Raw genomic sequence first — 23,390 nt, 5'->3', positions numbered from 1 at the left:
GTGGACTGCTGTCAGTGAAAACAAGTTGGTCTCCGCCCAGGAGAGGATTTTGTTGGATATTTCTTGCAAAGCCGGACTTCTTGTCCCTCCCTGCTTGTTCAGGTACGCAACAGCCGCTGCGTTGTCCGAGCGAACTTGCAGGTGATGTCCTACCAACCTTTCCTGAAATGACTCTATTGTCCTTAGGATTGCCAACAGCTCTCTTTGGTTGGAAGAACGACTTGCCTCCGCTGGAGACCATGCTCCCTGGGCTACTGCTTCCTCTAGGTGGGCTCCCCAGCCCCAGGCACTTGCGTCCGTTGTCACTATTGCTTCTACCGGGAAGGACCAGTCTAGACCCTTGCTCAGATTGTGATGTCCTCGCCACCACCACAACTTCCTCTTTACTTTGGCTGAGATTGGAATCAGTGACTCTAAATCCTGACTTTGGCCACTCCAGAGACGGAGCATAAGTTCCTGTAATGGGCGTTGATGATGTCTTGCCCAAGGAACTGCAGGGAAACAGGATGTCATGAATCCCAGGACTCTCATTACCTCTCTGATTGAAATCCACTGATTGGACTGTAGCTGGGCAACAGCCTGACTTACTTTGGTAACCTTTTCCTCGGGGAGATAAATTTTTCTCTTTATCGAAGATATCTTGTACCCCAGGTATACCACCTCCTGGGATGGCACCAACTGGGATTTGTCCCGGTTGATTATCCACCCGAGTGAGGAGAGATACTCCTGTGCAACCAGTAAATCCCTTTCTAACTGTTGAGCCGATCTTGCCACAAACAGTAGATCGTCCAGATATGGGATTACTGTGATCGCTTGATCCCTGAGAGGGGCAAGAGCTTCTGCCAGAACCTTTGTAAAAATTCTCGGTGACGAGGATAGACCAAAGGGCAGGGCTTGGATCTGGAAGTGTTGAATCCCTAGAGTTGCCATTACTGCTACCCTGAGAAACTTTTGGTAATCTGGATGTATAGGGATGTGCAGATAAGCATCCCTGAGATCCAGGGTCGCCATGTAACACCCCGGGAACAAACATCTTGCTACTGTAAAGATCGACTCCATTCTGAACCTTTTGTATTTTACAAATCTGTTCAGGGGCCGAAGGTTCAGGATCATCCTGAACTTCCCTGATGGTTTCTTTACTATGAAAATATGGGAATATACTCCCTGTCCCTGCTCCTCCAGGGGCACCGGAATTAGGACTCTCTGATCGACTAATTCTCCTAGAGACAGCATGAGAGCTTCTGCCTTTGCCTTTTCCCTGGGTGGATGAGTCACCCTGAAGTTCCAGTGAGGCAGTGACGCAAACTCCAGCTTGTATCCGCTCTCTATTAGATTTAGAATGAACGGGCTTGAAGTTGCCTTGGTCCATTGTGGGAGGAACTGCCCCAACCTTCCTCCCACGGGGACACAGGAGTCATTGCGGTTTTGGGGGGGGGGGTTGAGGAGGATTAAACAGGATTCCTCCTCTACCACGCCCCTTGTGTCCTGCCCAGTGCTTCTTGGGTTGGCCTTCCTTCTTCTGGTTTTGCCAAAAGTTTGAACCCCTGAAGCCACGAAAAAAACTCTTTCCCTCAGCCTTTTTCTTTTTCTCAGGAAAGGCCTTCTTCCTGTCCTGAGTACGTTCCAAAGCCTCTTGGAGGCCGGGTCCAAAAAGGTGATCTCCTGAAAACGGAAGACCACACAATTTTAATTTTGAGGCGGCATCTCCCGTCCAAGTTTTTAGCCATACTGATCTTCTGGCTGCATTGACAAGGGCTGCTGACCTGGCAGCCAACTTTACTGACTCCTCTGAGGCGTCAGCTAGAAAACCCACTGCCTTGAACAAGAGTGGAAAAGATTTTAAAAGCTCCTGTCTAGAGGTACCGGACAAGATGTGTGCCTGTAACTGGGTGAGCCAACACTCTAAGTTCCTTGCTACACAAGTAGCTGCTAGAGCTGGTTTTAAACTGATCGCAGAGGCGTCCCAAGCTCTTTTCAATAATAGGTCCCCCCTTTTGTCCATTGGGTCCCTAAGGGAACCTAGGTCATCAAATGCCAAATCTGTCCTCCTGGAGACCTTGGCTAAAGGGGCATCCAGTCTAGGAACCTTGTTCCAAGGATGAGACACATCTGATTCAAATGGAAACCTACGTTTGAGGCTGCCTGAAAAAAAGGGTCTTCTTTCAGGTTGTTCCCACTCTCGCAGAATCATATCAATCAAAGACTTATGAACCGGAAAAACTTTGGTTCTAGTCGCATTCCCCTGATACATGAGGTCATGCCGTGAGAGCTGAACCTGTTCCTCTTGGATATCTAAAGTGTCATAGATGGCATTTAGAAGATCCCCCACATCATCTAATGATAATTTGTATCTGGCCGCCCTGGAGGAATCCTCCTCTCCCTCTGATTCAGATGCTGAACCTGCCTGAGAGGAAACAACTGATCTGGGAGTTCCTCTAACCTCCTCCTCTTCTTCCTGAATTTGCAAGGAAAGAGCACTAGAGGCCCTAGTTAGGGACGGGGCTGGAGCCTGCATCCTGTCTATCAGTCCCTTAAACGACTGAAATGTGGATGCCATTTCATCCTTAAAAGATGATAACATTTGGTTACAAGTGGTTATTGAACTTTCCTTAACCAAGCTATTAACACAGTCAGGACATAAAGGCTTATCCCAGTTAGAACTTAGCTTAGTCCCACACACTGCACATTTCTTCCTAGGAGGCTGGTTCTTATCATGGGCCTTGACCTGTTAAAATAAACAACACAGTTTGACCACATTACAACCAGCTAGACCTACATTCACCACTGTGAAAAGGTTTCCTAGAAGGTGCAGAACCCTCCAAACAGGCTCACCACCTAGGGGGGGTATCTGGGGTAACAATCCCCTACCTAACAGAGTAAGCCATGTGCCATCACCAGGCCTTACCTGAGAGGTACCGGTGCCTGTTGGACCAGGATCGGAAATAGCCGCTGCTGCATCCATGGTCTTGTGTTATTCGTTTCAGCCTCACTGAACAAACACTAGCGCCGGGATCCTTCGAGTCTCCTCCGCGCCCTTTTTTGAAGTAGGAACGATACTTCCGGGCGCCCCCTGATGACGCGCTTCCGCCGAGAATACACCTTCCTCTCTTTGGAACGCACGGAACCCGCCCCCTATCGAACACCGGAAGTGGCGCGCCGATTCGATGGCGTCTCTCACCTCGCAGCCATGCCATCCGGATCATACAGGGGACGGATCCCGCCGTCAACGGGGTCCGACTCTCGCCGAGCTTTCGGCGGGGGAGACTCCAGCTACGCTCTCTACCCCTAGGGCCAGAGGAGTGCTGAAGGTCTGAGGTAGGTTCTCTCACACAAAAAAACAAGATACGTTCCCTGATTGTATCTCCTCCCGTCTGGCAGGAAACACAAAAAACTGAGGAGAAGGCCTGGAGGACCGCCTTTTATAATTGGGGGTGATTGTGTTTCCTGTCCCGGAGGGAGGAGCTACATCTACAGGGCTGTCCTGGAAGACGAAAGGGTAAAGTGGCTTGAGTAGAAGATAGTTGACAGAATGGGGTATTGAATTCAAAGGATGGGAGAGGCTCAGGAGAAGTCCTTGAGATGGGTATGGGAGGTGGTGACAAGGGAACCAGAGAGCAGGAGGTCTTGGGAGGAACGAAGAGAATGATTTGCTTGGTATTTTGAAACTAAGATAGTGATGTAGTTGGGGGCCAAGTTGTGGATCGCTTTGTAAGTTGTTAGTTTTTTTATTTAAATTTGTTGGGTGATTGGCAGACAATGGAGGGATTGGCAGAGAGGGGTATCAATCACTAAGCGGTTTGTAAAGTGGAGGAGTCTGGCAGCACACATGATGGACTGAATAGGGGATAGCCTATTTAACCACCTCAATATTGGGCACTTTCACCCCCTTCCTGTCCAAGCCATTTTTCAGCTTTCAGCGCTGTCACAAATTGAATGACAATTGTGCGGTCATGCAACACTGTACCCAAATGAAATTTTGATTATTTTTTCCCCCTAAATAGAGCTTTCTTTTGGTGGTATTTGATCACCTCTGGGGTTTTTATTTTTTGTGCTATAAACAAAAGAACAAGAGTGACAATTTAAAGAAAAAAAAAAAGCAATTTATAAAAATATTGTTTACTTTTTGCTATAAAAAATATCCCCCAAAAATATATATAAAAAATTATAATTTTCTCCTCAGTTTAGGCCGATATGTATTCTACATATTTTTGGTTAAAAAAAACGCAATAAGCGTATGTTGATTGGTTTGCGCAAAAGTTATAGGCCTGGATTCACAAAGCACTTGCGCTGACGTATCTCGAGATACGCCGTGTAAGTGCAAATATGCGCTGTCGTATCTATGCGCCGTGCCCACGAAACTAAGATAAGCCTGAAAATAGGCTTCATCTGACCGACGTAACTTGCCTACGCCGGCGTAGAGTGGGCGCATATTTACGCTGGACGTATTTGGCGCTCCCATTGATTCTATTAAAATATGCAAATGAGGGAGATACGCCGATTCACGATCGTACTTGCGCCCGACGCAGGCTACGACTGGTGCGCTCAAGTTGTAGGTACGGCGTAAAGTTAAGCCCCACAAAGGAGGTGTAACTCAGCAGCATCCATGCAAAGGGCTGCACCAGGAAACACAAGCCTGCGTAGTTTACGCTGGACGTGAAAATGAGTAGATTACGTTCACGCCGTAGGCAGTAATCTGACGTATCTTAGGCAGCTGTTCCGACGTATTTGTGACCTTGCGCACTGGGATGCGTCCACGGGACAGCGCATGCGCAGTTGGCGATACGTATCTGTCTGGCGCTCGGCCCATCATTTGCATGGGGTCACGCCTCATTAGCATGGCTCATGCCCACTTCCACCTACGCCGGCTTACGCCTGAGAAACCCAGCGCAGATTTGGGAGGAAGTGCTTTGTGAATTCAGTGCTTGCCTCTCTGCGCTGCGTCGGCGTAGCGTAAGGGAGATATGCTACGGCGGCATAAATATGTGCCAGTGTCTGTGAATCCGGGTAATAGTGGCTACAAAATAGGGGATAGATTTATGGCATTTTTATTTTTACTAGTAATGGCGGCGATCAGTGATTTTTATCGTGACTGCGATATTGTGGCGGACACATCGGACACCTTTGACACTATTTTGGAACCATTCACATTTATACAGCGAACAGTGCTATAAATATGCATTGATTACGGTGTAAATGTGACTGGCAGGGAAGAGGTTAACACTTGGGGGCGATCAAGGGGTTAAATGTGTACCCTAGTGAGTGATTCTAACTGTGGGGGGAGGTGACCGATCGGTGCCCCTATGTACAAGGGACACACCATCGATCTCCTCTCCCTGACAGGACATGGATCTGTGTGTTTACACACACAGATTCAAGGTCCTGCTCAGTTACTGGGCAATCGCAGGTGCCCGGCGGACATCGTGGCCGCCAGGCACGCACATCGGGTTCCCAGTGATGTGGCGATGCGCACGCCCCCTAGTGGCTCGGGAAGGCGAAGACATCATATGACATCCTCCCAGAACGAGAGGCTTATCGTCCTGCCATCATTTGACGGCGGCGGTAGGCTAGTGGTTAAAAGTAAGCCAATGAGGAGGGAGTTGCAGTAGCCGAAGAGAGAGATAATCAGGGAGTGATTTAGGGGCTTTGTAGTTTCATTGGATAGAAAGGGGCGTATTTTGGAGATGTTGCAGAGGTTGAGGCGGCAAGCTTCGGAAAGTGATCGGATGTGGGACCAAAATGAGAATTCAGAGTCCAGGATAACACCTAGCACACCGGCATAGGATGTCAATAGATTCTGAAGTTGCTTTCAGGCTTGACAAAGGCGTCGCGCGTTGCCTGGTCACCAATCACGCTACCCAAAAAGGATTCCCTTTGAAGCTCCTATTCCTGTGTGCTGCGTGGATGCAACTCACTACTTTGGAAAGCCGAGATTTAAAGCATGAACTTTGCGGACTGAACCTCCTCTGAAGTGTTGGCGCCAATCTGACAGCACATTTTCACACACTTACCCAGCACTCTAGGTTGTAGCTTTGTTAGTAACAGGCACCTTATAACATAATTAAAATTAAATAAAAAATTAGAACAATAAGCAGTTTATAAAAAAAGAACTTGGAGGGCAGCAGGACACGAGAAGGGATAGGATGAGGTCTGGTCAGGTAAGCTGGACACAGGATAGGGATGGGTTGTAGAAGGTAAGCAAGACAAGAACAGAAGGGGGCAAGGTTGGGTTATTGTTTGGGGTCACTGACTCACATGTAGTGAACCAAGAGACAGCCAGACTACTTGTATTATGACAGGCAGGACAGCTATGGCAGCATCCCTATTTCTCTCTTGGTATGGGTACTTTAAAGTCCTAATATAGGATTCCATTAACACCAAATAATCTGTACCACAGCCAGGCCATCAGCATTGAAAGGAGAGGTCAGGAAAGCTCTGACAGGCCCCCTTTAACAAGCCAGATCACTACAGAGTGTAAAGCAACGAACTGCCTGGAACACAAGAATGGGAGGGAGAGAGAAAACGTCACAACACAGCCTGACTCATCCCACCGAGACCAAAACACTGCTACACAAACACAGCAACCTATCCATAGGAATAGTGTGACCGGCCCCAGACACTCAGTATACAGGAGAGGAAAGCCACACTGAACTTCTACAACACAACACAACACCTCTCCGCTGTACACACCTGTCCGGTCTAAGGTAAAGCCTCACCTGTACACTTCACATACCTGTCCCCTCCTCTACACCCCGCTCCACTTCCGCATTCACCTCAGCTCTGAGGGTGACGGCACTTCCGGGGCGGGGCTCGGTGAAACGCACAAACCGGATGTAAATGGGAGCTTCCTGGTGCTGCTGTTGTGAAGGGATAAGAGGAGCCGCATGTGACAAAGTATTGGAGTTGTGAGTGGTGTCATATACTGGGGGTGAAATAGAACTAGGGGGTGGTTATGCTGAGCTTTGCTGTCATTGTTATATGAGTGGAGCATGTGGAGGCTCTTGTATGTTTGTGTGTATGTATATATAGCTAGTGTGGTACATTACTGTCATCTGTCCCAGGTTTCCTTGCATCCTCACAGGTTAGGAAGATAGGTCTCTGGTTCTGCACACCAATCACATCATTAACAGCTCTTGTTTCAGAGTATGGCATCCATTGAACATCATATAACTAGATGGCATGCAGTTTGCTGTGTGTATGATAAACGCCTAACTTCCTGAAGTGCCCCTGTAGTGTCACAGTTTGCTGCCTATCGTAGAATGCTGCGGATCTCACGTGGTGGCCAACTGCGCATGCGCGATGCGTTCCAAACGCAAGTGCAATGCGTTCCAATGGATTTTCGACAGTACACACCAGCGAACCCGGCATTCAGGGCGACGTGGATTTAGAGGAAAGTGGCCAGTCAGCCTCACGTCCTTGCTTCGCTCGGACGGCTCGCTCCGCTCGCTCGGCCTCCTGGCTCTTTTTTTAACATCCTCCAATCCACGGGGATGTTAAGGAAAGAGCCTGGATGCCGACCGAGGTTTCACTGGTGTGCACTGTCGCGAATCCATTGGAACGATTTGCATTTGGAACGCAACGCGCATGCGCAGTTGGCCGCCACGTGACTTCCGGAGCATTCTAGGATAGGCAGCAAACTGTGACAATACACCCCTGCTGCACTCAAATCTCAAATGGTGTTATCAGCCCTGCCTGGCATCTCCTCTGTTGGGCTACACAACACCTCCCCCTTATGTTACAGAGATGAGGAGGTGTTGTGCAGCCCATCAGGGGAGGCCCAGGCAGGGCTGATTACACTGTTTGGGATTGAAGTACAGCAGGTGCACTGTGTCATCAGCTCACCTCAGGAAGTTAGGAGCTTCCTGGATTCCTGGCAGCAGAAAGGATGAGCTCAGATGTGCTGGCATCCCAGTCAGAAGCCAAGTGGGCGAGCCTATTAGGAAAGCTGCTACCTGTACTGGGCCAATCATCTGCGGAATTAGGCAATGCCTCTGCTGGAGATAATGGCCCAGTACAGGTGACAGCTTCCTGGTAGGCTCGCTCACTTACGCTGGGTTCACACTGATACGACAAGACGGTTGTACCACTGTCATCCTACTTTGCGTGATACACATGTCCTACATCGGTCCTACTTCCATCCGACTTGAATGAACAAGATAAGATTTTTATCCAACTTTGAGATAGTACGACTTGTCCTTTTGACCAATCAAAACAGTCATAGAGTGACATAAATTCCTTTTACTGCTGCTGTAATCACCTTGTCGGATGTCAGATGGTTAGGACAAGGATCCGACTTCAGTGATATTCAATGGGCTGAAGTCGGATGGTTAGGACAAGGATCTTACTTTGATCCGTCTTCAATGATATTCAATGGGCCGAAGTCCGATGGTTAGGACAAGGATCTTACTTTGATCCGTCTTCAATGATATCCAATGGGCTGAAGTCGGATGGTTAGGACAAGGATCTTACTTTGATCCGTCTTCAATGATATTCAATGGGCTGAAGTAGGATCAAAGTCGGACCAAAGTAGTGCAGGAACCTTTTTCAAAGTCGGACCAGTAAAGACGGCTCTCCAAGGGAACCATTGATTTATACACGTCATGCATGTGACATGAGCTCCCAATGTCGGAGAGTTTGTGGTACCAGTGTGAACCCGGCCTCGGGTTCAGACTGGGATACCAACACACCTGATCTCATCACTAATCCGTAGGTATTTCTCTATACTTGCAGTAGGTTGAAATAGACATGTGCATGAGATTAGTGATGAGTGTGTTGGTATCCCAGTCTGAAGCATGCAGATGTACTGAATGTGGTTTCTTTTATTTTCCCTAGATATGCACTTAAAGGATCACTAAAAGATTTTTTTTTTAACTAAATAGCTTCCTTTACCTTACTGCAGTCCTGTTTTCATGTCCTCATTGTTCGTTTTTGCTATGATGTTGCTGTAATCCTTCTCTGTTCTGAACAGTCTTTCCTGATGAAAAAAGTCATGGGAGCTTTCTCTCTGTGGCACTAACCAAGGAGGTGTGATTACTATGTGCCTTAAACCCCTCAGAACCAATCACTTTCGTTTTACAAACCATCACTGCCCTCTATTGGCTCTGTGTCTCTGTACTTCACAGAAGCATGAAACTAGATGCATAAACGAAACTGAAACTACAGGTACATTATATGATTCCTTTTAAAAATGATTAAAAATAGATGAAAATCAATCAGTTAACTATTATGTCTCTATACCCTGTAAACAGTCATTTCAGCAAAACATTTTTTTCCTTTACAACTCCTTTAAGAGCCCATTCACACTGGGGCAACAGGACTTCTAGCACGACTTTGGGAGGCAACTTGGACACGACTTGAGTATGAATCATCAGGCAACTTACAAGGCAACTTCAAGTCGCCTCCAGGACAGGAGGCTTTCCAGTGGCCAATCAAACAACAATCAGCTCTGTGGGAGGGGGAGGGAGAGGTTTGCCTGAGAAATGTATGTTATCTTCCTGGAAAGTTGCTTCAGTTAAGACCGTGATCAGACTTCTGAGGCAACTTCCATTGAAATCAATGGGTACAAGTCGCCTAGAAGTCGGATTGAAGTAGTACAGGAACCTTTTCTGAAGTCGGAGCGACTTCAGTAGTGTACATTAAGACGGCTCCATTCACTTCCATTGATTTTCTCAACCGCGCGACTTGGGACGACTTCAAGTCGGATCCCAGGTCGACCCTGTGTGAACCGGCTCTCAGGTCCACTATGTCTGTAAAATGATTCTGCGTAATGACTGTTAATTGGTTGGATAATTTAACATGACACAACATATAACAACTGATTATAAATATTATCAAATGTTAAAGCGGTTGTTCGTGCTGGGAAAAAAATGTGAAGGTCAGCAGCTATAAATCCTGTATGTGCTGACTTTGCATTAAGGTGAAAAAACATCTGACATTTACTGTCCCCCCAGCCCCCTGTTTTACTTACCTGAGCCCTGGAAAGTCCTGCTTCGCGAACATGCTCGATCTTTGCCCGGGCTTTTTTTGGCCCTTCATTGAATAGATTGATAGCGGTGCAGCTGCTTGCGCTGCTGTCAATCAAATCCAATGACGCAGGCACCGGGGGGCAGGACAGAGTCATAGTTAGTCAGGTTGAAAAAAGTCCATCCAGTTCAACCATAAAATAAATAATTAAATAGAATAAAAAATATCGTACAATCCAATATACCCAATTTTATATACCCACAGTTGTTATACCCACAGTTGATCCAGAGGAAGGCAAAAAAAAAACCCAGCAGAGTATGATCCAATTTGCTACAGCAGGGGAAAAAATTCCTTCCTGATCCCCCGAGAGGCAATCGGATTTACCCTGGATCAACTTTACCTACAAATCTTAGTACTCAGTTATATTGTGTACATTTAGGAAAGTATCCAGACCTTTCTTAAAGCAATCTACTGAGCTGACCAGAACCGCCTCTGGAGGGAGTCTGTTATACATTCGGCGTCCATAGCCGCCTAGTGTGACACGGGAGCACGCCCGCAAGATAACCCCCATGGAATAGAGCTTCCCAGAGGGGGTTAGCTATTGCGGGGAGGTGCCGAAAGAGCCGCCGTGTGACCCTAGAAGAGAACGATCAGGGCCACTCTGTGCAAAACGAGCTGCACAGTGGAGGTAAGTATGACATGTTTGTTTGTTATTTAAAAAAAAAAATGCAAATCTTTACAACCACTTTAATAAAAAGACACTTACCTGTCCAGGGATCCAATTCCATCCTCACCCAGGCTAGTTCTCCACTAGCCTTTAGGTTCCCAGTGACCACATCCGGATTGTGGGCATCAAGCTATGCTCTGATTAAAATAAAATAAATATAAATGTATACCGTATTTATCAGCATATAACACACACTTTTTTCACCTGAAAACAGAGGGTAAACTATGCCTGCATGTTATACGCCGACATTTTTTTTTAACCAATGGGGAGGCGGGGATCGGGTCGGGTGCCGGGACAGACGCCCCGCCTCTCCTGGCCCTGGGACAGCGCTGCCATACTTTAAAAAGTTAAGAAAATAACACTGCCAGCCCCCTCCCACACACAGTCTCCCAGCATCACCCCCATTGCACCTGCCGGGTACCTTTTTCGGCTCTTCTTTAGTATAGAGGGTCCTCTCAGTGCTGACGGTTGCTTTCCTAGATTCAGAACCTGGGCTTCCAGGGAAACAACCTGCTTACATTTTGCACAGCAGTATTCGCCCTCGATCAGATGATCAAGGAACACATACATGCCGCAAGATGTACACCGAGTCGCATCTCCAAACCCGCCGGGCATCATACCTAATAATTTAATGAGGATTGGGATCATACCCTGTCCAAATTACCTAACAACTAGCTTCCTGACATTACTACTCAACAAGACAATACACAGTTCATTTTTGGTCTCATCCCACCAGAGCGCCTTCTTTCACATCACATGTTTGCTGTGTCCCCCACACGGTTTCTCGCAAACTGCAAACTAAACTACTTTTTTATTGTTTTTATTAAGTTTTTACAGATTAAAACATCTTACATACTTTGCAAAACAATTTGCAAGTCATTCATAAAAATACAAAATGTTCTCAAAATACACATAAATACCCAAAAAATATATATAGGTACACAAATAGATTTGTCCTCTAACATGCACTTAAATACAAAAATGAGTCTATACCACAGCGTATACTCCTAATTCTCCTGGGCCCTCTATAAACAAACAAGAAAAAAGTGAGAAAGAGAAGCATGGGAGCAGGTCCACCCCCTTATCCCCACCCCTGAGAGAGAAAAAAAGGGGAGGGGGGTACCCTAAATCTATACCCCCTCTTACCCGTGTCTATTTATCTTTACTTTCAAAGAGGGGGGAGATTCCCATCTCTCTATCCCCATTAATATCCTCCTTCAAATTGTGTAGAAAAAAAACAAATCTATACCACTCTTACCCCTGTCTATTTATCTTTAGTTTCGAGGGGAAGAGAGGAGAAATTCTCATATCTCTATCCCCATTACTATCCTTTAGCCCTGGTTCACACTGGGTACGATTTGGAATGATTTGAGATGCGATTTGACATGTCAAATCGCATCTCAAATCGGCGGCAATTGTCGGCAATGGCACTGTCCTAATCAGTGCGACGCCGCATCTGCGATTTCAAAAAGTAGTTCCTGTACTACTTTTTGCGATTTTGGTCCGCAATTTACATTAAATTGCGGCCGAAATCGCGGCAAAATCGCAGCCGCGAAATCGCGTTAAAATCGCGCATTTTACCGCGATTTTGAATTCGCAGCAGTGTGAACCTAGGCTAAACTGTGTAGAAAAAAAAAGGGGTGGGGGGTCGAGTCCTATTCCCCTCTCCTTCATGAGGAGGGGGGGAAAGGGACGGAGGGAGGGCGGCATCGGGGGACAAGCCCCTAAGTACTCCCTCCGTTCCCCATAATTCCCAGGTACATTGGGGACTGTTTAAATTCTAGACATTACTTCCAAGTACCCTGAAATCTTGTTTCTGCATCCCTTTGGAAACATATTTAATTCTTCCATTATCCTCGTTCTATCTATTCCTCTAAACCAGACCTGGGCAAACTACGGCCCGCGGGCCGTATACGGCCCGGCGGACCTTTTAATCCGGCCCCCCCCCCCCCGAAATCGCCGCCGCCACGTTAATCACCGCGGCGGGGAACATTACAGACAGCGTTCGTTTGAACAGCTGTTTTCCCCGCCGCGCATAGACACTCCCCCTTGGACGGATCTGTCCAATCGCGAGCAAGGGGGAGTCACATAGACACTCACCCTTGCTCGCTATTGGACAGATCCGTCCAAGGGGGAGTGTCTATGCGCGGCGGGGAAAACAGCTGTTCAAACGAACGCTGTCTGTAATGTTCCCCGCCGCGGTGATAACAGTAGGCAGGGCCGGGCGCTACCATTTAGTGCAGGAGGGGGGCGCAACCAGCCAGTGTGTCACTCACTGTCACAGCGCGGGGCCACGGGCAGCGGCACTTTACACATTGTGTGCTGACTGCCTGGCTGCCGAGTGCGCTCCTGGCTCCCTTTCCTCCTGTCACTTTGTGTGCTCGTCGCTCCCCCCCCCTATTCAGTTGGTCATGCCGGTTCATTTCAGCGGCGTGAATTAACATTAATCGCAGCCACTGTGCCATCAATTGTCGCCACTGTGCCCATCACACGCAGCCACTGTGCCCATCACACGCAGCCACTGTGCCAATCACACGCAGCCACTGTGCCAATCACATGCAGCCACTGTGCCAATCACATGCAGCCACTGTGCCCATCAAACGCAGCCACTGTGCAATCAATTGTCGCCACTGTTCCCAAACGCAGCCACTGTGCCCATCAAACGCAGCCACTGTGCCCATCACACGCAGCCACCGTGCAATCAATTGTCGCCACTGTGCCCATCAAACGCAGCCACTGTGCCCATCAAACGCAGCCACTGTGCCCATCAAACGCAGCCACTGTGCCCATCAAACGCAGCCACTGTGCCCATCAAACGCAGCCACTGTGCCAATCACACGCAGCCACTGTGCCCATCAAACGCAGCCACAGTGCCATCACATGCAGCCACTGTGCCAACACACGCAGTCACTGTGCCATCAATTGTTGCCACTGTGCCCATCACACGCAGCCACTGTGCCATCAATTGTCGCCACTGTGCCCATCAAACGCAACCACTGTGCCATCACACGCAGCCACTGTGCCATCACATGCAGCCACTGTTTAATCAATTGTTATTGATTAAACAGTGGCTGCCTGTCCCCAGCCTCTGTCCCCCTCCTGTGTCATGTCCCCAGCCTCTGTCCCCCTCCTGTGTCATGTCCCCAGCCTCTGTCCCCCTCCTGTGTCATGTCCCCAGCCTCTGTCCCCCTCCTGTGCCATGTCACCAGCCTCTGTCCCCCTCCTGTGTCATGTCCCCAGCCTCTGTCCCCCTCCTGTGTCATGTCCCCAGCCTCTGTCCCCCTCCTGTGTCATGTCCCCAGCCTCTGTCCCCCTCCTGTGTCATGTCCCCAGCCTCTGTCCCCCTCCTGTGTCATGTCCCCAGCCTCTGTCCCCCTCCTGTGTCATGTCCCCAGCCTCTGTCCCCCTCCTGTGTCATGTCCCCAGCCTCTGTCCCCCTCCTGTGTCATGTCCCCAGCCTCTGTCCCCCTCCTGTGCCATGTCCCCAGCCTCTGTCCCCCTCCTGTGCCATGTCTATAACAAGTACTCGTACCAGTTGTCCAACAATGATATTTACTGCTTTTTTTTATAAAGAAATACAATTGATTTTATGCAGTATTGAGTTTAGCCTTTTGGCCCGGCCCTCCAAAATATTTTTAGTTTCTCATGTGGCCCCATCGAAAAAATAATTGCCCACCCCTGCTCTAAACCAATCCTTTATCATTGGTATTTCCTTTGTTTTCCAATGTTTCTGCATTAAGCAGAAATGGAGTGCTGCTCTATACTTCTTCCTAGAGCCCCCGATCGTATGAAACAAGCATTTCCAGGGGTCTAATTCTATTTCCGTCAAGTCAATCTTTTTGATTAAATCCAATACTTCCACCCATTATTAGAGGGCGACCGATATATCGGCCGATATTTGGCGTTTTTTAATTGGCATTGGCCGATTTGTGCTGTAAAAAAGCCGATTTTAACTTCAGCAGCGCGACTTAGAGTCGGTTCAGACTGGGGCAACACGACTTCCAGCACGACTTTCAGAGGCAACTCCAACACGACTTCAGCATGAACCACAGGGCGATCTGGGGCGATTTACAACACAACTTGAAGTCGCCTCCAGGACAGGGAATGTTAGAAGTGGCCAATCAGAGCTTCTAAGCTCTTTTGACATAATTCTTCCTGTTTCATTTCTTCTTCCCTGTTCCCTGTTTATCTGTGTCCAAAATGCTCTCTCTGCGTTAAGTAATGTCAGCTGGTATGGCAGTATTGATCAATAAGGATCTATTGATCCTGCCAGGGATATTCTGTTGTTAGGGATCTATTGTTGTCAGGAGAACTAGTGTTCCTGTTAGGGTTCTACTGTTGTCAGGGATCTATTGTTGTTGTCACAGGAACTATTGTTCCTGTCAGGGATCTACTGTTGTCAGTGATCTATTTTTGTTGTCAGGGGAACTAGTTTTCCTGTTAGGGATCTACTGTTGTTTTAAGGGGATCTATTGTTGTCAGGGGAACTGGTGTTCCTGTTAGGGATCTACTGTTGTGAGGAATCTATTGTTGTTGTCACATGAACTATTGTTCCTGTCAGGGATCTATTGTTGTTATAAGACGATCTATTGTTACTGTCAGCGATCTATTGTTGACAGGGGATCTATTGTTCCTGTAAGGGATCTACTGTTGTCAGGGGCTCTATTGTTCCTAACAGGTACTATTGTTGTCAGGGGATCTATTGATCCTGCCAGGGATATACTGTTGTTAGGGATCTATTGTTGTTGTCAGGGGAACTAGTGTTCATGTCAGGGATCTACTGTTGTCAGGAATCTATTGTTGTTGTCACAGGAACCTACAATTGTCAGGGATCTATTGTTGTTGTCAGGGGAACTAGTGTTCCTATTAGGGATCTACTGTTGTTTTAAGGGGATCTATTGTTGTCAGGGGAACTGGTGTTCCTGTTAGGGATCTACTGTTGTGAGGAATCTATTGTTGTTGTCACATGAACTATTGTTCCTGTCAGGGATCTATTGTTGTCACGGGATCTACTGTTGTCAGGGATCTATTGTTGTCAGGGGAACTAGTGTTCCTGTTAGGGATCTACTGTTGTTGTCAGGGGATCTATTTGTTCCTGTCAGAGATCTACTGTTGTTGTCAGGAGAACTAGTGTTCCTGTTAGGTATGTACTGTTGTTGTAAGTGAATCTATTCTTCATGTCATGGATCTATTGTTCTTGTTAGGGATCTACTCTTATCAGGGATCTATTGTTATTGTCAGGGGAACTAGTATTCCTGTTAGGGATCTACTGTTGTTGTAAGTGGATCTATTGTCAGGGGAACTGGTGTTCCTGTTAGGGATATACTGCTGTGAGGGATCTATTGTTGTCACATGAACTATTGTTCCTGTCAGGGATCTACTGTTGTCATGGATCTATTGTTGTTGTCAGGGGATCTACTGTTGTTTTAAGGGGATCTATTGTTAGGGGAACTGGTGTTCCTGTTAGGGATCTACTGTTGTGAGGGATCTATTGTTGTTGTCACATGAACTATTGTTCCTGTCAGGGATCTACTGTTGTCATAGATCTATTGTTGTCAGGGGATCTATTGTTCCTGTCAGAGATCTTCTGTTGTTGTCAGGGAAACTAGTGTTCCTTCGTTTCCCACTCAGAAGCGGTATTTCCGTCAGTCAGGGCCCGCGGGTAAACCCTCCCAGGCCGACAAAGGCTCAGCTGGGGAACAGAAACCTCCCTGGGTGCGTAAGCCGAACAAGCCGGCTTCCAAACCCGCCACTGCATGAAGTCTTGCCCCCGCCTGACTCTGGGGTGGGGGGACGGCTTTGCAGGTTCACAGCTCAGTGGACCTCTCTGCTCTCTGACCAGTGGGTCTGCGTGGTGGTCTCTTCGGGGTACAAGATAGTTTCTATCCTATCCACCAAACAGATTATTTCCCAAGAATCTTTCCAAGTCTCCCTCTCCCTCTGGCTCGTCGGTCTGCCTACTAGGGGCAGTTCAGGACTTGCTGAGTTGCAGGGTCATTTTACCCTTTCCCGCTGGACAAGAGTTTTCAAGAAGGACAGGGTCCATCCAATTTTGGATCCAGAGCCCTAAATGCCTTTGTGAGAGTGAGGAAGTTCTGCATGGAATCCATTCGCTCGATGGTGGCTGCACTCCATCCGGGGGACTTTCTGGCGTCCTTTGCGATAGGGGAGGACCACTATCAGTTTGTGGCCCTCTCTTTTTGGACTAGCGTCAGCACCAAGAGTTTTCACCAAGGTGCTCGCACCGATTCTAGCTTTGCTGAGACAGCGAGGCATTGCCATCGTGGGCTACTTAGACGATCTTCTTCTGAGAGCAGCTTCTGGCTCCGAATTAGAGGTGGATGTGTCTATAGCCAGCCAGACACTCCGAGAATTCCGGTGGGTGTTAAACATTCAGAGGTTGTTCCTGGTACCGACTCAGCATTTGGAGTACCTGGGGTGGATTCAGGACTCCTCGGAGGCGAGAGTCTTTCTTCCCCTGGAAAAGATGCAGACTCTTCAGTCTGCAGCGAAGATGTTGGCATCCCGCAAATGGTCGTCTCTCCGTTTTTGCAAGCGAGTCCTGGGCCTGATGGTAGCCTCCTTCGAGGCAGTACCGTATGCCCAGTTCCACACTCGTGTGTTGCAGAGGGAGATCCTGTCCAAATGGAACAAATCTCCATTGTCTGTGGATCGTTGGATTCAGGTAAGCCACCTAGTCAGAGTCTCTCTGAATTGGTGGCTGAGATCCCCATCTCTTCGGTCCGGGAAGTCGTTTCTTCCCTTCCAGTGGGCGGTGATTACAAAGGACTCCTAGAAGAATCCCGTCTGCCGATCAATGTCCTGGAACTTCGGGCGATCAGTCTATGCCTCTCCTCGTAGTCGAGAAGGTTGCCCAATCAGAATTTGATGGTTGGACAACGCCACGGTGGTGGCTTATGTCAACCATCATGGGGGGACACGGAGCTCGGCTGCTGCATCCGAGGTCGCTCACATCCTAAGGTGGGCGGAAAGAAGCGTGCCGGCCCTGTCGGCCGTCTACAATCCAGGCAAAGAAAACTGGCAGGCAGACTACCTGAGTCGCCAGATGCTGGACCAGGGGGAATGGTCATTGCATCTGGAGGTGTTTCAACTCCTTTGCAGGAGGTGGGGCACACCGGACGTGGATCTCCCGGGCTCTCGCCTTAACCGCAAGGTGTCGAGGTTCGTGGCCAGATTCAGAGATCCCTGGACAGACACGTCGGATGCGTTGGTGGCCCTGTGGGGTCAGTATCGGCTAATTTATGCCTTTCCCCCATTGAAGTTGCTTCCTTGGCTGCTCCACAGAGTGGAGGCCAAAGGGATCCCGATGATTCTAATCGCTTCTGGATTGGCTCCGGCGTCCTTGGTATGCCGATCTCGTGCGCCTGGTGGCGGATGCACCCTGGCGGCTGCCAATGCGGGAGGACCTTCTTTTTTTTATAAATTCTTTATTTGTTTCAATAATTACTTTACAGGATAGTACACTTCATCTCATCTACTTAATTGAACTATATCTGAGAGTTAAGAGAGTGAAAAAAAAAACACCACCGTCCCCCCCCCCCCCCCTCCTCTTTCCTCCTCCGTGTCCTGGTTTCGCAATACTTCTCGTTTTCCTCTCTTTCTTTCTAACTCTTATTTCCCTCCCCTCCCCCCTTCCCTTCCCTTTACCAAAAAAAAAAAAAAGGGGAGGACCTTCTGTCTTAAGATTTCATACTCCATCCTGCTTTACAGTCGCTGGCTTTAACGGCATGGCTATTGAAAGCAAGGTTTTAAGGACCGGGGGTCTTTCCGAATCGGTCATCTCAACCATGCTGAGGGCACGGAAGTCTTCTTCCAGAAAGATCTACCATCACACCTGGAAGGCCTACATCCCTTTGTGCGAAGAGATGGGGTGGCGTCCACGGACATATTCGGTTTCCAGGGTCCTGCTGTTTTTACAGTGTAGGAGTGGATCAGAAACTTGCCTTAAGCACCATTAAGAGACAGATTTCAGCCTTGGCTGTGTTCTTTCAGCGGCCTTTGGCGGCACATTTTTTGGTGGGTACCTTTTGTGCAGGGGGTTCGTCATATACTTCCCCCTCTTAAACCACCTCTTCCTCCATGGGATTTGAATCTGGTGCTCTCGGTTCTTCAGGAACCTCCCTTTGAAAACATCAGAGAGATTCCTCTCTTGACGCTATCTCAGAAGGTGGCCTTTTTGGTGGCCATTACTTCTGTCAGAAGGGTTTCTGAGTTGTCTTGCAAGTCACCATACTTGATCCTCCATAAGGATAAGGTGGTGTTGCGCCCGCAACCTTCCTTTCTTCCGAAGGTGGTTTCGGCTTTTCACCTGAATGAGGACATTGTACTTCCATCCTTATGTCCTCGGCCGGTGCATCCTAAGGAGGTTGCGCTTCATACTTTGACGTGGTACGTGCTTTGCGGGTGTACCTGTCTGCTACGGCTCCGTTTCGGAGGTCTGACTCACTTTTTGTGTCGGTGTCTGGTCCACAAAAGGGCCTGGCGGTCTCGTCAGCCACCATTTCTCGGTGGATAAGGCAGACCGTCATACAGGCCTATGCTCTTAAGGGGCTGGCGCCCCCCTTTCCGGTCAGGGCAATTGGTGCTTCCTGGGCTTTCCGACATCAGGCGTCTGTCTTGCAAGTGTGTAAGGTGGCGACTTGGTCGTCCGTTCACACTTTTTCCAAGTTTTCCAAGGTTGATGTGAGTGCATCTTCTGATGCTTCTTTCGGCCGCAAGGTTTTGCAGGCGGCTGTTTAAAGTTGCACCTCCTCCATTGAGGAGCTCTGCTTGTATGGGATGAACTTGTTTGTTTTTACTGATACTGTTTCCACCCGTCATTTTTACACTGCTTGGGGAAGTCCCACTTGTCAAGACTTGAGAAGGCTGTGTTCGTCCATGGACGATAAGAGAAAATAGGATTTTTTGTACTCAACGTAAAATCATTTTCTCTGTCGTCCATGGATGGCACAGCACCCACCCCTCCTTTTTAGGTCTGTACTGCTTGTTACGAACTGAGGCTGCATTCTGCAGGGAGGAGGGTTTTGTTCGGAGGGTTGGCCCCCTGGGTGGGGCTGTTCAACTCTGTTAAAGTAACATGTATTTAATTAACATGTTTCTGCCTAGTCCTCTCCTATGAACAGGAACATAACCCACTTGTCAAGACTTGAGAAGGCTGTGTCCGTCCATGGAAGACAGAGAAAAGGATTATACGGTGAGCATAAAAAATATTTTTTCTTGTAATTGGTTTATCAGGGCTCTTCTACGGGCCAGTGTCTCCTGTGATAGGTCAGTAAAAATTAGTTACTTGGCTCCTTCATATTCAACAACTTCAGGACTTCTCGTGCCATACTGTACTTGTTGTTTTATTTCATATTGGGAGAATCTTACAATTTCATCTCTCGCCATGTCAGGTGATAACTTCATTGTTTTTTGTATTCTATCAAAGGCTATGGGAGATAACACTTCTTTTTTCATTATTTTATTAAACACGTTTTGTAGGTCATTGCTTTTCACCGATTCTGGCACCCCACGGATCCTTAAGTTGTTCCGTCTGTTCCTATTTTCTTGATCCTCAAGTTTGTATCTATTATTCCTCATTTAAATCCAGTCCAATTCTGCCCTCTCACGCAGTTCCATTATAGTTTTTTTATGTTCATCCTGTGTCTCCGTGCACCCCCACCTCGCGAGTTCGTGGCGGGCCCACGATGGCCGGTAATTGAGGCCGCGGCTTTGCGAAGTCCCAAGCTCTCCCTTCTGTGAGCTGGTGCCATCTGGTGGTGGCCGTTGGCATTACACGTTAAACAGCAATTCTGTGTCATTTTTCACTATTTTCACTGCCATCTCCTTCCCTCACATTAGAACACCCAAACATTATATATATTTTAGATTCTAACATCCTAGAGAAAAAAATGGCGATCGTTGCAATACTTTCTGTCACGCCGTATTTGCGCAGCGGTCTTACAAGCACACTTTTTTGGGAAAAAATACACTTTTTTAAATTAAAAAAATAAGACAACAGTAAAGTTGTCCCAATTTTTTTTTATATTGTGAAAGATAATGTTACGCCGAGTAAATTGATACCCAACATGTCACGCTTCAAAATTGCGTCCGCTCGAGGAATGCCGACAAACTTTTACCCTTTAAAATCTCCATAGGCGACAGGTTGCATGTTTTGAGTTACAGAGGAGGTCTAGAGCTAGAATTCTTGCTCTCGCTCTAACGATCGCAGCGATATCTCACGTGTGGTTTGAATACCGTTTACTATGGTTGTTCCGATACCACTTTTTTAGGACCGAGTACAAGTACCGATACTTTTTTTCATGTACTCGCCAATACCGATTACCGATACTTTCTTTTAAAATGCAGCCTTGTGTCCCTAAATGCAGCCATGTCCCTAAATGCAGCCATGTCCCTAAATGCAGCCTTGTGTCCCCAAAGAGAAAGCCAAGCCCCCCCCCCCTGCCGTCTAGTTGATTAACGCTTGGGGAACATAACAGCTTTCATTTGAATAGCTGTCTGTTCCCCGCCGTGCCTCGTCATATATAGACACTCCCCCTTGCCCGGGCACTTTGATAGACAGATCACCTGTCCAATCCTGGGACGGGTAATCTGTCTATCAAAGTGCCCGGACAAAGGGAGGGGCTATATATGACGAGGCGGGGTGGGTAACACACAGCTATTCAAATGAAAGCTGTTATGTTCCTCAAACGCTAATCAACTAGACGGCAGCGGCGGGGGCTTGGCTTTCTCTTTGGGGACTAGGCGGCAGCAGCTCTCCTCTTCTCCATACCCGAGGACTGCTCTGCTCCGCTCTCTGCCCCCTTTCCGCCTGCTCTCCGCCCCCTATCCACCCGCTCTCCGCCCGCTCTCGGGGGGGGGGGGGAGTATCGGGGGAAGCATCGGGAGCATTTGTGCGAGTACAAGTACTCGTGCAAATGCTCAGTATCGATACCGAGTATCGGTTTCGGGACAACCCTACCGTTTACATATGCGGGCGCTACTCACGTATGTGTTCACTTCTGCACGCAAGCTCGTCGGGACGGGCGCATTTTCTGGCTCCTAACTTTTTTAGCTGGCTCCTAGATTCCAAGCAAATTTGCCAAACTGATCTAACTGTACTTCGGATTCATTTACCCTTGTTTAATACATTTTGTATATCTTTTCTAGTGGCGTTCGGTTTGCCTTTGATCATACATTCTAAGTGTGCCATCATCTCTACCATATCCTGTTTAGTAGGGAATAACTGTGGGTTATCTGGGTTATTTCCCCCTTTTCATCTTTTGTTGTTTCTGGGCTTGTTCTTGGTCTTCCTGTGGAGCTTTTCCTTCCTCCATAACAGAGTTTTTATTCACTTGTCCCTCTGAAGGAGGGAGTATTCCCCCCCCTCTCCACCTCCTGTTCCACCCTTTGCTCTGCCTTATCCTACACCATATATGTTTTTATAGAATTCCCTTTTCCACTTTCTGTTTGGTTGGCTTTTGTTCCTTTCCTAACCATTATTCCCTCACGTTCGTTTATTATTTATTTCCTTAATTTTTCTTGTCGTTGTAAATTTATAATATTATCTGTGTTTCCTGTTACATTTTGCAAATTCACTCTCCTTATCCCTTCACTAATATCATATCTAGTATTATATCCTATACTTATTTTTATTTTAATTGAATTATATCCTACAAAAATCTTACAAATTATTAAAATAGAGCTAAAGTGCAAGTGTGAGCAATTATACAAATAGCTGCACAAATTGTGCAAACAAGTGTGCAGACCCGCAAACAAATATGCGAGCTATGCACACAAGTGTGTAAGCAGGTGTAAATGAATGTGAAAATTATGCAATCACATGTGCAAACAAGTGCCAATAAATGTACAGATTATATATCAATTCAAATTGAAAAATGCAGATACATAACGAGAAAAACAGGGGATTAGAGTCAATTAGCTTTAGGGCTCTTTCACACGGAGCGGACCGTTTCCGGGTCTGCTCCGTGTGTCTCCGTCGGCTCAGCGGGGATCCCCGCTCAGCTGTCGGCGGATAGGGCGGTCCCCGCACACAGTGCAGGGACCGCCCTGTCTCTGCTCCGCTGTCCCCTATGGGGAACCTGATGCAGACGGACCGTCTGTCTGTCTGCATCAGTTCCGCTCCGCCGAACGGAAGAAAAATAGGGTTTCTTCCGTTCGGAAAAGCGGATCCCGACTGACGCAGACGCTAGCGGATGCTCCATCCGCTAACGGACGCGTTCCCATAGGGATTCATTCCAAGTCCGTTAACGGACTTGTAATGAACGGACAGGCGGAACGGACGTCTGAAAGGGGCCTTAGTGTTTCATTGATTATAATTACCCGAAATACCAATATTTGGGAGGGTGTGCAGGTTATTAATGCCGCAGATGTTAATATAATAAAAGAAAAAAAAGGGGAGGTTGCAGATAAAGTGCAGGTGCAATATAGGAGGTAAAAAGACTATCTCCAGATGGTGTCACATAGAAATCCAGCAGATTTATAATTGTTTAGTGATTTTGCTGTTTAACTTCACATAGGAATGTTGTCTACTGATGCCTGCTAATGCCTGATTAATGTCCAAGACATAAAAAAAAAAAAAAAGGAGGTAATAGTTTTAATGCTGCTTATCGCTTGCCAATTTACTTTCCCTTGTATAGTTCTCCTTATATAACTGTAGCAGTGCCAGCATGCGTGTAGATGA

The 23,390-nt window shown here is 47.6% G+C and overlaps 2 protein-coding genes across 5 annotated transcripts in view; one reads left to right on the top strand and one right to left on the bottom strand.

Annotated features, from left to right (window-relative positions):
* Positions 1 to 6,817, bottom strand: part of PCSK7 (proprotein convertase subtilisin/kexin type 7) — a 119,878-nt gene extending 113,061 nt beyond the window's left edge. Inside the window, exon 1 of one of the 4 annotated variants that reach the window (XM_040327650.1) lies at positions 6,731 to 6,817. The gene's annotated coding sequence lies outside the window, so the exon portion shown is untranslated. Of the gene's footprint in view, positions 1 to 6,670 lie in introns of all 4 variants that reach the window. The other 3 variants (XM_040327651.1, XM_040327654.1, XM_040327653.1) reach the window with 3 other exon arrangements.
* Positions 6,812 to 23,390, top strand: part of LOC120916593 (RING finger protein 214-like) — an 81,871-nt gene continuing 65,292 nt past the window's right edge. Inside the window, exon 1 of the mRNA XM_040327655.1 lies at positions 6,812 to 6,902. The gene's annotated coding sequence lies outside the window, so the exon portion shown is untranslated. The remainder of the gene's footprint in view (positions 6,903 to 23,390) is intronic.

Source organism: Rana temporaria, chromosome 10 (assembly GCF_905171775.1).
Source record: "Rana temporaria chromosome 10, aRanTem1.1, whole genome shotgun sequence".
Classification (NCBI taxonomy): domain Eukaryota; kingdom Metazoa; phylum Chordata; class Amphibia; order Anura; family Ranidae; genus Rana; species Rana temporaria.
The sequence above is the reverse complement of the archived record's forward strand: the minus strand, read 5'-3'. Positions and strand labels throughout refer to the sequence as shown.